Source organism: Aphelocoma coerulescens, chromosome 9, assembly GCF_041296385.1.
Source record: "Aphelocoma coerulescens isolate FSJ_1873_10779 chromosome 9, UR_Acoe_1.0, whole genome shotgun sequence".
NCBI lineage: Eukaryota > Metazoa > Chordata > Aves > Passeriformes > Corvidae > Aphelocoma > Aphelocoma coerulescens.
Genome location: NC_091023.1, coordinates 7,629,234 through 7,646,921, shown reverse-complemented (window position 1 = coordinate 7,646,921; position 17,688 = coordinate 7,629,234). Strand labels below are relative to the sequence as shown.

Sequence of the window (17,688 nt, the reverse complement as noted above, 5' to 3'; positions counted from 1 at the left end):
GGATTTATAGTAATGATACTGGATCAAGTTTTTAGGATTTATAGTAAAATGGTGATTTATAGTAAGATTTATGGTAAGGTGCACACAGGGTTCTCAGGAAGATGCCAGGTTCTTATGGCTTGGCAGCCTCAGGTGTATCTGTTCAGGAAGGAAACATTGTTTAGCACCTTGGCAGGGTTATCCGAGGCTTTGTTAGCAGCATAAATTGAAAATACGTTTGTCCCGGTGGAGTTTGGCTCATGGCAGGTGATGAGGGAGGGTTCGAGGAGCAGCACTCAGTGGATCACCTCACACCAGCTGGCCACCAGTGCCATTCCTGCTGCCACAGCGGTGGCAGGAGGAGCCCGAGGTGGGATTCTCTTCTCTTACAGCAGCTACAAGTGAGGTTGCCTCTGAAAGGTCCTGCTTGCTCCCTTGCTTCAGGGTGTTTTTTCTCCTGCTTCTGTATTAGCACTTACATGTTATTATGTAATTTATTTCCAGTCAGATAGAACGACTGTGTAAAATAGATCAGGGAATGCAAAACCAAACCAAAGCTGTCATTGCCTTTACTACCTCCTCTTAAAGAGACTTGTTCTTCAATTCTCCAGGAGTAAGCTAAAAAAGTACATGTCTTTTCTGTCTTAAGGTTTCTGCTGAGTTCTGCATTTTATATTTTGTTTTATTCACTTGATGATACCAAAAGCCATCATCGCCTGGCCCTGCTGGCAGCCCCAGGGTGAAGGTCTCTGAGGGCGCTCACCTGAGCGGGTGGTGGATCGAGCCCAAACAGGTTAGGCCCAAATGTGTTTTTACCTTGCTTGAGGCTGTTTTTTCTCTAGAGAAGGGAAAGCTGGTGGAGGTGGAAGGGCAGGATTGGCCTCAGTCGTGTCTGTGTGTGGTGACCGCGGGAGGCAGCCCAGATGGTGGTGAGAAAGAAGAGGTACCTGAATCCTGGAAAACACAGTCCCCACCTGGGAGGGGGGCCCTGGAGCAAACGGCACCAGAGGGTCAGTGTCAGAGTGACACACATGCCAGGGACAGAAACACAGCTTTTGAGGTGAAGAAGACAAATGTGTGCTTTCCCAGCGAAGGGCAGCATGGCGGGCACTCCTGAGGGCTGGCCTTCTCCCCAGGGGTGATGCTCGTGGTGCCAGTGAGGTGAGGGGCGCCCTGCAAACCCCAAAGGCTGGGGAGATGTAGCTGTCCCAGTACTGGGCTTCATGGTGTTTGGTCTGCCCAGGTAACACATGGTGGGTTTGATGCTCTGTCCCTTCCCACAGGAAGGGTTTGGCAGAGCAACAGCTCAGGCAGCATAAACTGCTTTTAAGTTTTGGGTATAATTTGTCCCCTCAGTTTGGTCACCCTTGTTGGGTATAAGTAAATATTGAAGGGGAAATGCAAAACTAATTATTTGCCCCTCAGCTTAGGCCAGGCACAGTTTTCATCTGTCCTTTTCCACAGCTCTGTTTTACAGCTCATCTTCTGGCTTTAACTGCATTGTAAAGGAGTGGGAAACAGGGTCAATGTTTTGGTATAGTTTGTGTTATTGATGTATTTTTCTGTAGGTACATGTGTATGAAGTGAGGAATCCAGCTTGGGTTGTGGTTGCTGACATTGTATTCAGAGTTGTGTTCCTGAGTGAAATCATGATTTGCTGTTAAATAATTCAAACCCTATTCAAATTGATCCATTTTACTGTCTAAGACCTGTAGAGATCATATGATATGGCAGAAGGCCACGAGTTTATCAGTTAGTACAAAGGGGAGATAGCTGGTGTTGACACAGCATCAGCTGTCAGCAATTCTCATAACCCACCAGCATCCACTGAGGCAGACTCTTAGATATTTCTGCGTTTCTTCTTTTTGTGTTTTATTTTCTTCTTACGGTGTCCTTTTCTGATTTCACTTAAGAGGCTATGCTATGGTAATTGTGCATTACTAACTTTTGCCTAATTGAATCAATATTCTGAATTTGACTTTCTTTTACAGCACCCTATTCATAAATTATTGCATGATGATTCATGTTGTGTTGGTTGCTAAATTAGTTCCAAAGAGTGAAGCATAGCATGTATTCAGCACTTTTTGCACAGAAAATTTGTGAATGCACAGAGCTGCCTGTCTTGGAAGACTGATGCCAAATGGCTTGTGATGTACTTTATTGCAGCTCTTCTAGCTGGGTGTTTCAGGTTTCTCATAATTCAAAGTAATAGAAAAGATTAGAAAAATGTGGTTATTCTATGATCTTACTTTCCCAGGTTTGCTGTCATAAATCACCCTAAGAGCCTGTAGCTGCTGATGAAAAGGGTAATCCAATCTTTTCCTCTTATCCCTGGCAGTGACTGTGCTCTGCCTTCCCTGTGTCGGTGGTAGCAGTTGTGTGGCCATGCAGGCAGCAGAAGAGGAAGAAAACAAATAAACTTTTAGCTGTTTCAGCATGTTTTGTGACTTGCCACATACCAGTGATTGCTGGTGGTGACACAAAAAAGGGCAGGAGCACACAGACGTTTGTGTGGGCTCTGATGGGTTTAAGTTGGTGATGAAATCACGTCTGAAGAAGGAACACAAAGGGAAGAGGAATTCATATTTTGTGCAGATATGCTGTGTCTTGGTTTTTTTTCCAAATTAGCTATTTGCAAATAAGAAACACTTTCTCAGTTTTCATCTGCAATTTTTAAACCTTCCTCTTGTGCTGCTCATCCCATATTCCTCAAAACAGCAGAGTGTTTACTGAGCAGAGGGAAGTGCATTAGCTGAGGAATCATGAGATTGTGCGTGAAATTCCTTTGGTAACACTCGTATTTCATGGCAGCATGTTTTTGTTTTCTTTCTGACTTCTCTTGATCTTAAAACATAGGTAGCTCTTACTAGAATATGAATTAAGCTCATTATGTCTTTTTTAGACTTTCAAATAAATCTTAGTGCAAGTACTTTACCCGTTATCCTGGTAGAAGTATTTTTTTGACTTTTTGTTGTTTTTTTTTTTTTTTTTTAACCTGAGGTTTGCTCTGTGTTTACAGAGTTCTCTGTTTCAGAAGGCTGGTTGGGTTTTTTTGTTTGTTGGTTTGGTTTTTTTCCTCAGAGTGTTATTGGAAAGCAACTCAAGGTTACTGATTTAGGCAGTTATTCTTATGAGAGCTGTGTAGGTCATAGGTCCCAGGTCACAATATATTTTATAGGTGTTCCTCAATTCCAGACCCTTCCTCAGGAAGGTTCTATTTTCCTTATTTTCTGAATGTCCACTTGGTATGGAATGCAGCAGGGTTTTTTGTTTGTTCTGTTTTAACAATATCCATCTTACTGACAAATCGATTTATAGTCCTTCTGCTTTTAGGGGAAAGTCCGAGATAATCTAACAGATTGTGGTTTTCACTGAATTTTCTTAAAGAAGTGTAAGGGTTTTCTAGTCCTCTCTTAAACCTGGTATGTGTTTGAGATACAGATGCAGAATCCTTACTAAAAGCTTTATCTCTGAAGTACTGTAAACAGGTAAGCTGGCCAGGACACAGGATGCTGCATCAGTGAGTGAGCTCTGGTAAAATGTCCTGATGGGGATATTTTGTTCGAATGTTGAGGTAGTCTCTGTGATGCTGTGGATTCAATGAAAGTCCACATGGATTGTCACTGTTTAGTTTTGGGTTTGTTTTCCTTACACTGCCACTCAGCGGTCAGTAATGTGCCATCAGGAGATTCCAAGAGCTGAGAAATGACTCTCCCAAACGGTCAGCTCCTTGTTTTGGGAGTTCTTTCACGGTGGCATCACACTGGAACTGTCTCAGGGTTCAGAGGAAGCCTTGCTACATCACCAGATGAAATCTTGTTTAACTACAAAGTGTTCAAGCATCGCAATTGAATCCCCTGCCAAGAACTTGCTGTTCTGCTGTAGAGAATCAAGATTGCACTTCCATTTAGAGGAAAGAGAATCAAATAAGAGGTTTGCTTTGGGGTTTTTTTGGTTGGGTTTTTGGGTTTTTTTCCTATTCTTTTCCTATTGCTGCTATGCTTGTGTCTTGATATTTGTCTCACTTAGATGACTCATCTCTCCAAAGGCCAAAGCAATGGGAACATCTAGAACGCAACTCAGCCTAGCCTGAAGTCATTCCACAGAAATGAAAAAGAAAGGTGTTTAGGAGGAGAAATGAAACATTTTTCATGTCCAAAAAGATAGGCATTTAATTTAGAATATTTGTAATATTTTAAAATTTAAAAGTATTCTATTTACTTTTGGATAATTGAATACATTTAAATTCAAACTATTAGTTTACAGATAATTATTTCAATTGTAATGCTTAATTTTTTTAATAGTTTGATTAAATGAATTGCAAAATCATGAATGCTTTTGATCTGGAAAATTTTGCTTCTCTTGGTTCTTCCAGAACCATTCCATCTTCAATGTGCATTTGGTGTGTTGTGGACTCTTCCATAGGATGCTGCAAAACAGATGCAGCAATCCAGTTTTAAATGAAAAATTACAAATGGGGCACTTTCATCCTCTTCTGTGAATGTGTGAGGAAATCAGTGGGACCTACCTGTGACCAGTTTTTCAGCTGAACATATGTGGGTGTTCTCTAAAACTTCTCAGTGATTATTTTTCAAGCTCTAAGTTTATTGAGACACCTGCATCTTGTCATTTGAATTCCTGTTCTTTGGCTATCTACATCTCATGAAATAATTTTCCAGTCTCTGATTGCGTAATAGTGGCATCTTGCAGCATATAAATTATTAGGTAGATAACTGGGATCTCAAACTTAAGTAGCTACAAAATGTTCCTGCAACGGAGGGTGCTTGTGAAAATTAGCACTTGTAAGTGCAGGAGGTTCATCAGACTGGCAGAGGAATAGGGCTTATGGTGTGTGTAGTCACCAATGAATTGTGCCAGGCAGGACCAAAATTTTGCTAGTATTTTTCAGTTAGGAACATTTACAGATGCTTGGAGATGGGAAAGTTTAATTTATGATGAAAGGTGCAGTTTGAACACTTCTTTCTCCCTACGTGTCCTTTACTGGCTGCATTTTGCTATGGACTTTGCAGAGTAGGGGTATGAAAGGCTCAGTCTTAGATATTTGGGGTCAAATCAGAGGTGACTTTCTGCCTGTGTCTTGACAGCTTAGAAGCATCTGAGTCAAGGAAAGCAGCACAAAATGATGGTAAATTTCTCTCCTTTCTAAAAGAAGAGACATTTGTGGGAAAATATGGTACAATGATGGGTGTGAAGAACAACGACCATTGACTGACCTGGAAGAGAACAGAGCTTATTGTAGAAAAGTTTGATGTTATTAACACTATTTACAGAGTCATCATTAGAAAGGGGGGAAAAAGGAAGAAGAAAGGAGGGCACATGGGATGATGAGAAGCAGAGGAGGCAGCACTTCACCTTGGTTGGAACCTCTCTGTGCTGCTGCCATGCAGTGCTGGCTGTTGACAACAGGAGGGATATCACCACTGAGAGGCTGGGATACTCAGCAGTTAGGATGGAACCCAGTCCCAAAACATCAAGTTAAAAGAATGTTTAAAAGAAATGCTGCTTTTTTTACCTCCTGCTAGACAATATTCTTCAGGAATAAACTGAAAGTTTGTGTTTTGGAAGGAGAGGACAAAAGCAGGTGGAAGCAGATGGTGACCGATAGGTGTGAGACGGAATTAAATAGAAAGCTTGGGCTATGTATTTCTGTGCTAAAATAAGTGACTAAGCCTGCAATTCAGCAAAAGCTTTTCAAAACCATCCCCAAATCAACTCTTATTCAGCAACAGCGTATTTCTCAAAAATACCAACCTGAACAACACTAAGTCTGCTAAATTACTTGAGTGCTCTTGAAAATGTCACAGCATAACATGGAAGTACTGATTCAGGAAGACATCCCTACTAAGCAAAGAGTTTAAACAAGGGGTTATGTCCATTTTGGAATTAGAACTGTTAACACTGCTTCTGTGACAAATGGATTTTCATAAAGCTTAAGAATCTGTTTAAATTTAAAGACAATTACATGGTCTCTTGAATTAGGGGCTAGTTTAGCAGAAGGAAACAGCTGAAGCAAGTATGGTAAATTGATTGAAAGCATCTAGAAATTGTTTTGGGAGGAATGTGACTGAAAATAAGGAAGACGGTTTTAAAGGAAGCTGAAAAGGATTGTGATATCAAGAAAATGTGTTAATTCAACCTTTTTACTCTACCTTCTCTTATGTTGTGAACAGCTGTAAAGAAAGCCCAATTTTATACCTATGAGACTGGACATTTGGAGGTTCTGAGGATGATTAACAGTATGCAGCACTCTTTGGCAGGAATAACTAACAGAGGAGTAAGAGTGATGGAGTTTAGTGTCTTGAAATGCTGCTGGTGCTCTCCATTTAAAACTTTCTTGCCTATTATTCATCCAAATCAGTACAAGCTATCGTCTTTCAAATTTTAGGCTTTTACAGCTCATTAAAATGTGAAGTTAGTCAGGCAAAATAATTCTGTCAGCACTCTGTAACAAATCTTTAAGGATTGTTGAACACATTTGAAAATAGTCCAGAAGAACAGCTGCACAGGATTAATCATTCTAAGGCAAAACCTGGTTTTTCCAGACCTGTGCATACACTTCACAGTCTCTTTTTCTCAAATGAAAAGCCTATTCCTATTAAAAATCTGAAACAAACCAATCTACAATTACTTTTGTCAAGTTTGTCTTCTTGACCAAACAATTGGCTAATAAAAATCTCTGGCAACAAGCAACTAAATGATGATCCTTCTGCATGTGGGCTTTCATTAAATTCCAGCCCCATCACTGCACTTCTGATGGCTGTTCCATTCTCATGTGGATTTGGCCTGTGGTTGGCAGCTGGCAGCTCCAAGCCTACCTGCCTGGTTCTTTGTGTCAGACTTGGTGGTGACCCCAGGTCTGAAGCGCGTCAGGACTGAAAGGGCTCTTGAAGAGGTTTGGAGCATCATTTCAAGGGGTTGTGCAAGAAGCACACATTACTACTTACCTTATAGGAACCGCAGGAATTTAGCAGATGTCTGCTGTCTGTCTCCTGGGTTACCAAATTAGTGTTTCTAACTTCATACACATGCCAAAAATAACAGCAGGTACAATTTGTTTTAATTTCATCTGGTTTTGTTTCCTTTCAGGAGAGGGAAGCAAATAAAAAGTTTATTTATGACAGAAGGAAGTAATTTTTGCAAAATTCCATATTCCAAATTGCCCTCTGGCTTTGTGATCTCCACTCCAGGATGAGAGTTTTCTGTCAGCTCTTCCCTGGCTGTAGCTCTATCAATGTTAGTCAATAGGAACATGAAGTCTGAGGAACAAAATCTGCCATGCAAAGAAAGGTCTCTTTAATGAAACAGTCCTGGGTCTGGAGCAGTTTATACTTTTGGAAAGAGCTGATCTCTGAATGCACAAGAGATCCCCTCACACTTCAGCTAGTCTGCTGAATTTTGCATAATTAAAGATGAGCAGTGAGAAACTGGTGATGGGCATGGTGCATCCATAAATAGAGATGGCAAAGGTACATCGAACATTTTTGACATTTGAGCATTCTACCTACATGAATTCTAGTGTTTATTTAATGGAAACATATTCTTTTTGGAATATATTCATAAAGGCAATCTGTTTGAGGTACACTGAATTTTCAGCAGGTGTGAGCCAGCAGTTTGGTGATGGATGGAATGAACAAGCATTCAGTAGGACATATTTTCTTTAGAAAGCAAAATTCTAAGTACCTGATGGACCTGAAAGCACAGTGGCTCCAATTAAGAACTGGTTGGCTCTTTAGTTAGGCAAATACTTTTGGTTGTTTACTCTCAATAAACAGCTAAGGTGCTGGAGACATAAAAAGAAAGAAGCACCATGATCACCTGGCAGTGGTGTGGGGTTTTTTTTCTATACTATAATTAATTTTAAAGATATTCAAATATATATATGTGTGTGTGCATATATATATATGTTTCTTACAGGCCATAAGCCTCCAGTTCCTGGCTATAGTTGTAATTGTTAATAGTTGGATGTGATGGATTTTCCCAGCTTGCTTCAAGGACCAGGAAAAAGAAAGATGTTTAAGTAAGGAAGCAATGAGCGAGAACTTCTCAAACAAGCCTGCTAGACTTTTCCAGTGGAAACAGCACAAGATCCCATTAGAATAACTGAATGTCCCACACACCACCCCAGTGATTCTGGGATTCAGCAACCGCAGTGCACCTGGCGCCAGACACTGTCTGCATTTGCAGAGTGTTTCTCTGGATGAGAATGACCCAGCTGTCAGACACTGAGTCTGGACAACTAAAAGATGACTGTGGTACAGATGGACAAAACTCTCTTGTCAGATTATGTTTCTGAAAGAGATAAGTTTTAAAGAATTTGTCAAAAATAACCACTCTATTTTTTCAGGACAAAAATAAACATCATTTTGGGAATAAGTCAAATACCAAACAGGAAACAACTGCTTATTTTTAGGAGTAAGGAGCTGAGATAAAACACGGTTGCATGAAGCCACTTGCAAACACATAAATTATTAAAATGTGTTGCAGCTATTACTCAGATACTCAATAGGATGAATTAAAACTTGCCTGCGAGAAACTAGGCAGGAATCTTTTAACTCTACTACTGCTGTTTAGAAGCTGTGCTCAGTGCTTATGGCTTGCATGTCTGGAAAAGGGATGGAATACTTTGTGGGAGCTGTTACATTACACTTGCCTTGATAGGAAGTTGTTTAAGCTAACAAAAGCAAATTATCCCACTTAAGTTGTTGGGGTTTTTTTTTAAGTATTTACTCCAATGTTTTATGAAGAGCAGTGTTCTGTTCTTCACCATCATGCCCTTTGTAGCCTGAATCTTGGGTATTATTATCCTAAATTTAAATTCCCTGCAGCCCACCATCAAAATGGTACCCGTTAAAAGAGTAAGGCTGTTTCACAGGTGCACTAATATTCATTCTACTGTAGTAATTTTTAGTTTGTGGAAAGTACTTTTCAAGATAATTATATTTCTGCTATATTTGGAGGGAGTGAGGCCAGTTGCCTTCCCCAGGGTTAGAGCAGCAGAGCCAACACAAGAACAGAAATCTCATGATGGAAAGCTGATTTCATGCTGTACTTAGAGCTGCATGGTGCACAGATCTCTGTTTCATGAACAACTGAAAGCATTAATGCTCTTTTAAAAAACATTTCATAGCCCAAACAGTAAGATGTGACCAGTAACTCTCACATACTGTAGCTGATAGGCAGGTTTCAGTTAATTTCCATTCCTCACTGTTTATTCAAATAAAATCTTTGCCACTCAGAATGAGTGAGAGCTGGAAGCACTGCACCCAGAAGCAAACTGAAGTGAATTTCATAGAGAGGGGCACAGGACAAAACATTTCTAAAGGCTGTGCAGATAGGAAAATTTTGAATTAGTTCTAATACATACTAATAAGTTTTAAATGTTCGTGAAGCAGAGATAGGTTACCTTAAATAATTTAGTGTTTGCTAATGTCCATGCCAACCAGAAAATATATATATATAAATTTCATGCAGATATAGTGACCTTCTTGTCTTACTATACTATTTACACTATTTACAGTCAGGTAATTTATGAGCTGTGGTGTTCACAGTATGCCTATAGAATAAATATTCAATATAAGGAGAGAAACAGCAGATTTTTCTGTTAATCTTTCGCAGGTGGAATATATATCTCTGTATAATGGAACCCTTATTCATGTATTTCTACCTTGTTCCATTTCTTCACAAACCAGCCGTTGGGGCATGGGGTCTTTTTCCCATGAAAATGTGTTGAAGCTCTTTGCCTCGTAAGTTTGGGAAAAACTGAAAATATTATCCTCCTCACCAGTATGATCAACAGCCTCGCTTTGGCTCTTCAAAATCAAGTCACCTCCTCAGTCTGAGTCCTCTAGACTTCTCTTTAATCAATGGAAAAAGAAAGAGAAATCTACAGGATAGCCTCTTTCACAAACCCTAGATACTGATATTAAAATGGTAGTGTTAGATTATTTTGCATTTTCTGACCAATATTAGTGTACCATAGAGCAAATCATTGTAGTTAAGTAGTTTAAGATTAAAATAATAAGATTAAAAATATATTGTAGGATTGTTCCAGTGAGCAGTATTTAGGTCTAACTCCTGTGCTTAGTTGTAGACTAAATAAAAATAAAGTAAATATTTACTTTAAATAATTTACTTTAAATAAAGTAAATATTTACTTTACTTGTCTTGGTAAAGTCTCTGAGGTGACAAGGCAAGTTCCTAATAGAGATTTCAGCAGGTGTATGGTATATTATATGTAAGTTGTCCCATCTAGATTGCTTATGAACTCAATTTGGTGGAAGAATTTGAGGTAGAAAGTCTATGTGATCCAATGTTTCTACATAATTTCATTGCTGCTATTTCACTTCTTTTTTCTTTTTGCACCTGAACTATCTGATTTCTTGATTTATGGTAGTTTTTATTTTCCGAAGTGGGTGGCTGCTAGAAGGCAAAGCTGCATTTGTGGTACCCAGCTTCAATTTCTCAATTTACCAAATGCCTTCATTCTGACCTTGAGTGAAGTAAATCTCAGGTGTCCAGAACTGCTTCTGAGCACATGAGCAAATTAAGATCAGTCATGTTCTACTTCACTTTCCCATCTTCCCCATTTATTCCAAAGAAGTTCTGAAGATAAACAAAATAAAGGCTTTGTAGTGTATTACTGTGAGAGGAATTACAGGAGTACTTGAGACAGTGAAGTTACAATTCCTTTTTAGACAATCTTTGACAGAGTCCTCCAGCACTTCCCTCCCAATGTCATTGTATGCAGTTAATGAGCTCCGGTAAGGCAGAGTTGTGCTTTGTTACTTGAAATTCAGGGCTGTTCCCCAGCTGTAGCAGCATCTTAAACCATGAGAGCCGTTATCAATGTTAGCAAAATGCCACTTTCCTCACCAAATGGCACACTGGCCATTAGCAACAATCTGCCCACCTGCCACGTGATGAAACACCACTGCAGAGATGCCATCCAGGAAAATGATATTCTTTGCCCAAGCTGTCAAGTGGAGGCTGAGTATTTGTTATTGACTAAGAGGGGATACTTACTTTTGTATCACATTTCTAAGTAAATTTTATGACTGAATTTGAATGATGGCTCAAATGTTACCACAAGCAAGCTCTTTCTTCTATGTCGAAGAATGTAATTAAATCAGGTATAAAAATGCAAGGGCTCTTGAGAGCACTATGTAACTGCTACAAAACAGAGTGGCAATAAGTAGGGACCCTTTACTACAAATGTTTTCTGGTAGCAGAAAATGAGTGTTTGCTTTGAAGTGAATGATGAAGTGAATTAAGCAAGACTCTCTGTATTCAAGTCACAGTTAACAATGTGGTTATTGGGCTCTATTTTTATCTATTTACCACCATGAGTGAAACAGTTACCAGCCCTTTATAAGTTTATAAGTTCTTTATAAGTTCTTTATAAGACTGAATATGGAAACACTAAATACTAGTAAATAATGATCTCCAGATATAGACCTGGTAACTGTAATCCAAAGCAACAGAATATTGTAAAAAAAAAAAGGGGGCAAATCAACAAGTGTTGAAGGAGGCAGAAAATATTGATAATTAAAAAAAAATAAATTCTCTTTCCTCCATTATTTCCATATTCTTATCATTACTACTTTCTTCTGATGTGGTAAAAATTATCTGATGTTATCTGAGAGTCACACTCATGAGGGTTTGGCAGTGTGTTAATTTCCATAGTAATGCACTTCATTTTTCTTTCTGTATTACAGAATCAGGTTTCCAGCAGTCTCTGGAGGAACTTCAGAAGTGTAAGTTGGAAATGGATGAACATTGCATCAGTCACATTTTACAGTCTTGCCATGAGAGAAAGGCAGTGGTGGACTGGGCTCCAGGTTCCAGTGCTGTAGGTACCTCTCTTAACGTGTAGATAAATCATGTCAGTGCAGTAGGATTGCTTGAGAACAGAAAGTCAAACACATTAATCTGAGTGCCTGAGATCACTGATGTATTTGCAGGAAGTGTCAAAAACATTAGCAGCATTAGAGTTTTGTTTATAAAAGTGACAGGTTAGCTAACCTTGCCTTAGCTGCATTATAATTTTTGTATCAAATATGAACAAGTGAAAACTGTGTTGTCTGCAAAGCACTGATGCTTGGTGGTATTAGAGAATCAGCTCTATCACCAGTGTTGTTTCTATCTGTGAAAGACTCCCACCTGTGCTTGCAACTGCTGTGATGACTGAACTTCTTGCTGTCTGATTTCTTATTTTACATTTCTGTGATACAGATGAGTTCACAGTTGTGGTTTTCCAAACAGCAAACATAGCACTTCATTTTGTAATAAATCATAAAGAGCATGAAAATGAACAATAGCAGCTGTTACTTGGTACTAACATTTAGTTTCAAAGTAATACACAGATTTTGAACCACTAGAGAACACCCCTGTCCTTCCCAGGTGGTAGGAAAGATGTAGTTTACCAGATATTGTTGCCTTAGCCATTCCCTATCACCATATTTAAAAAAAAAAAAGTGCAGTTCCTTAATTTGAGCTGGCTCTATGATTGTGTTTATAAGCTGTTAATTATCCCTGACAAAGAGAACTTGTTCTTTGCTTTTCAAAGGACCCAGGTATGGCTCATTGCTTTCAGAGCAAGCAAGTTGCTACCTTAAAACAACCCATTTGCCTGATCTAGTACAGTTGTGTGTGCTGCAGAGGCACAATTTTAGTCACACACCACTGCCAGGATAGGAGTGGAAGTGTCAGCCGCAGGTTGGCCCTGATGATTGAACAAATTTCATGCCTATTGCACCCCATCAGGCAGCTCAGTGAATCCACTCCTCTCCCACTCGTACTGGGCTGTTGAGAAGACCAGCTTTGGCAAAAGTGACCTTCCTCTGAGTAGTCCTTCTTGTACATTTATTCTCTGTGGGCTCATCGTTCATCTCTCCTGTTTTGCAGTTCTTTCTGTGTATGCTGGAGGTTGTTTTGTTGCTGTTTTAATAATTACAGATTGCCTGTTTTGCAAAGGTTTCCAGCTGCTGCTGCCATCTGTCCTCTTCACACACCACACAAAATATTTTTTTAATCAGCGTTTGGTCTCTGTGGCCACTGGAGCTGGTGTGATGCAGACTCAGTACTGCTAGGGACAGGCAGCCTAGCAGAGGGCAGAATGAGTTTGAATGATCCTTGTGGGGTTGGACTCAGCATATGGACTCTTTCTGTCAGTCTTGTATCATGTGCCTCTGTATGAGAGATCTGGAGTGCGTGGTTGCTGACACAGGAGCACGCAGGTGAGCCTGGGAGCTGGACGTTTGCTGTTGGAAGCCAGTGGAGTTTGACATTCTCTGTAAAGGTTTCCTACTGAAGCTGTACTTCCTCTTGTTCTAAGGGTCCCATCTGTACACATCACTGCCTCTTACACATGTTAATTCACAGCGTAGTGAATGTGCCCCTGAAAACAGTTGTCCCTGATGACTTCTTGCCCTGAGTGACCTCTTCATCTGTCATTAAATTCAGTTTTCTCATCAGTACCTTTAATCTTTAGGGTGACCAGAAATGAATGCTTCAAAGCACACAAGAAGATAAAAATCTGTTACATCAAGTGGGATAGTTCCTCATGTCTAATCAATAGATAAGTGTGATCTCTCTTTGCTTTATTTTGAGTCAGTTTCTTTTTTTTTTTTTTAACTTTGGGGAGAACAGCATTGTCCTCTTCCTACCTCAGGTGCAGAACATGGACCATCTGATAGAGCAGTCTCCAAACAGATGGTTTATCTCTTTCTGTGCTTGAATGCAATTTCTTTTCATTTTTCATCAATATTGTAACATAAGGGACATCTCTACTGAAAGCTGATAAAATTCTCCTTGACTTCTATTGCTGTAATAACCTAGGGAGCTACTCTGTGATTTCCAGCATTATTCCTTTCAGCTTTCTGATATTTTACCCAAATTCTCCTCTGTGAAGCTCTCTTGCCACTATGCTCTTAACTGAAATACTTTGCTCCTAATTCGCTTTAATAATATTCAGTCTTTACAGTGGGCCAGTGGCCACTGTGGCCCCTTAATCTCAGTTAAGGAGTTATGTATATTGCCACTGATTCCAGCTTCTTTCAGAATCAGAAAACCCTGATTCCAAGATAAAAATATTCTTTCAAGGAAATAAAAGATAAATTAAATTTTACAAGAGACATTTGAGAAGTAGTGAATAAAATGTGCACACTCTTGTTGATGTTACTTTGATTTAACCAAATCTAAGAATAATAGGACTCTGTCTGGTTTAAAATCCCCATAATTACTGGAACAAAGACTATAAAGAATAATAATGAAAAAAAACTTACATTAATCCTGAACTCAGCTGCTCCATAGCAAAAGCTTGCAGTGAGCCATTGAGAAGGAAGAGATAGAAGCGTGAACTGCAGATTTAGATGATCATTATTAAAAACTAATAATGTTTGGAAAGAGAAACATATAAATAAGAAGGAATGGAGAAATTTATTAACTCTTCTAACATTATAATATAAAGATTTCCTAAAGACTTTTACTAAATTCACCTTGCCAGGCAGCTGGGCTCAGCATGTAGCTGGAAAGCAGAAGGGATGAAGGGAACATGTCCTGGAATCTCATGGGGATTGCACAAAACCTATCAATCCTGTAGGCTGTTGTAAAGGGGCTTATCAATTCAATCTATGTTTTTACCCCCCTGCCAACCAACAGAGCCTCCATTTAGGATGTTTCTGAAATAGCTTCTTGGGTTTATAGAAGGGTAAAAGTGATCATGCTGTAAAGCCACTGATCTCCCTTGCTTTGCCCAGTGGCAATTCTACCTCTCCTGGAGGAGTGCTCAGTCTTAGAAACTATTTCTTTAATGTTTTTACTTACACACAGATTTTTAAACAGATGTCTAAAGCTGCAGCCACTATGAAGGGTGGATGAGACCATGTGTCTGTTTGATGATTGGGCTTTTAATTTATTCCATATGGAATTAAGAAAAAACATTTAAACAACAGTATTTTAGTGCTGACAACTGTGTCAAGAAGAGCTAATCTAGCAAGAAGAGCAGGAATGATCTGTGTGAACTCCTTGGTGGCCTGCAGTTCTGTCCGCAGGAAAAGTGATGGAAACAAGCAAAAACCTTTCAAAGAAAAATAACTTTGCTTTTTTCTTTGTTGCTTTGTTAGTTCTGTTGTGCACAAGCTGAAGCATGTGGGGAATCAGAATCATTAAGGCTGGAAAAGATCTCCAGGATCACTGAGTCCAACCTTTGACTAAACACTGCCATGTCAACTAAACCAGAGCATCAAGTGCCACACCCAGTCATTTCTTGAACACTTCCAGGGATGGTGACGCCACCACTTCCCTGGGCAGCCCATTCCAATGCTTAACCACCCTTTCAGGGAAGTGGGAAGGTGGTGGGTTAAGACAGACTTGTGAGATAAGTAGCAAAGAGTTGACTATAGTTCTACCTGAATCCCACCATGTGTGCCATTTTCACTGGGAAAGTCGTGGCTCTGGCACCTTGTACCTCTCTTGCCTCAGGCAGGCAGCCTGTCAGCCAAACTGGGAAGGAGTACTGGACAGCAAAAGAAGTGATAACATGAGATTGGAAGTAGAAGGAAATGAGAGAACATGTCTAGTTCAAGTATTCTTCCCAACACTGAAGTTTTGTTACAGTCGTTACAGGTCAAGGGTACACCCAAACTCAGTCACAGCTGAATTTTTATTTCAGCAGCTACTCTGTTGTTTGCTCTGAATCGCTGTACATGTTCATCTGGATGTTTGGTAAAGGGAAGTGACCTTCCACACTCACTGATGCTTATAGGCATTGTTACTAATCAAGATTTACATTTATTTATACTTCTGGATCATAACATCCATGATGTTTTTCTGGCTTGTTGGATTCATGTGACCTTGGGAGAGAAGGAGAAAGATGAATTATTTCTATGCAATGTTATTTTCTTCTGTCTTTGTGTTGCTAAGTATAGGGATCCACAGTTGTATTCAGAAGCTGCTGCAAGTTGCATATTTCACGCTTTATTCTCAAATCTCTGCATTATTTAATTGATTTGTTGCCTCTTCTAATTCATGACAATGTAAATTATGTCAGAATCATATGTCTGTGCACCTTTTCCTTTGCAGGGGTGCTGCTGGGAAAGCCCCACTTTTTCAGAGGTTCTCAAGTATTCTGTATCCAATTAGTTCACATTCATGGATAGATAAAGATCTCTTTAATTTTTCCAGCCTCAAATTTAATGCTACCAGATAAAATATTAAGCCATCAGATAATGCCAAAAATGTTTTTCTACAATGGTTCTCTACAGTTACAGAATGAAATTAATGAACATGATAAAATTAACCAGCAAAATGCCCTTTTGAGTCTTGAGAATGAGATTTTGTTCCCACTACTTCACAGTTCCATTCTGTCACTGTTTTTGTGCTGTGCCTTCTGTGCAGGCATTCCTGCAAAGGGGAGGTCTGTGTAGATCAAAAAGGGTGTTCTGCCTCAGCAAGGGTGACAGAATCAGGCCTTCTGTCTCCAGGCACAACCAATTAATCCCTGTTAATAAATGTGTAACTATGGAGGGGATGAGGAATTCTGTAGGAATCAAAGCTTGGAGCAGTGCCTCAGCTCCTGCAGAGAGCAGAGTTAAATACTTTCAGTGGGAAGGTCGCCCTCTGTCTGTCCCCAAGCGTGTCATTAGCTGGGGGTGAGGAAAACACGTCTCTGTTAGTGACTGCCCTGCTTGCAGGACTAGCTGTTACACACAGCTCATCTTCAGTTTGATGTAATTAGTTCATGTTCATTCCGTGGCCAACTCATCACTCTGATAACTTACAGCGCTGGTTCATTAAAGTCATAATTGGCCATCATATTTATTTAACTACCAAGTATTTTACATAATGAGTGAATACACTTAGCCACTATTGGGAAAGAGTTTGTTAATCTAATTAAAACTGACACACATACGGGGCTTTTGAACTTATTAAGAATGTATAACAAGTTCAGGTAAGCTCTTTTAAAGCGTGATTTTTTTTTAACCTTGACCACAGTGTCTTTTCTACAGTGTGTTTTCCTTTTGACCAAATGAAAATGTCAAAAACAACACATCTGCAGATCAGGAGCCACTGGTCCTGGCAAACTGCAGCTAACTTGGTTTCAACACAGATGAGAAAATAAATTTTAATTATTTTATCTCAACATTTTCAGTAGGCTGTTTATCCGTGCTTTTAATTTGTAAGAGCATAATTTTCCTTTCTTACTTCCCATGTAGTATCAGAATTTACTGTTACTTGCCATGAAGATAATTTTTATTTATTAATATTGAGTGCATTATGTATATAAACACCATATCCATACTTAATAAAATAAAAACCTTAAATATCTTTATCTATAGAAAAAAAATACCTTACATGTGCTATGTATGACTACAACCACTAATTTGGTGAATTTAATATGCACAAAATGTGTTAACTTTGTAACACAGGTTTATACAATGAAAAAAGTAGTGTTTGGGAACTTTAATGATTCTGCAATGAGTTTGATCTCCTCAGAAAGGAAACAAGTGGTGAGAATCTGATAGCATGGCTCTTCAAAGCCTGCCACAATTGTGATGCTCATTATATTTTGTTTCGGTGCTGCATCACTCCAGAAATGCAGAAAGATGTTTTAAAAATAAAGGGGCCTTTTCTCGTCAAAAAGCACCATCTAGTGTTGGTTTGTAAAACTTTGGCCAAAAATATAAAGAA

At 39.2% G+C, this 17,688-nt stretch overlaps 1 long non-coding RNA gene across 1 annotated transcript; it reads left to right on the top strand.

Annotated features, from left to right (window-relative positions):
- Window positions 1-259: 259 nt before the first annotated feature.
- Window positions 260-17,271, top strand: LOC138114930 (uncharacterized). Its single transcript, XR_011152886.1, has 3 exons — window positions 260-349; window positions 11,715-11,753; window positions 15,123-17,271. It is a non-coding gene; the product is annotated as an uncharacterized lncRNA (long non-coding RNA).
- The last annotated feature ends 417 nt before the right edge of the window (window positions 17,272-17,688 follow it).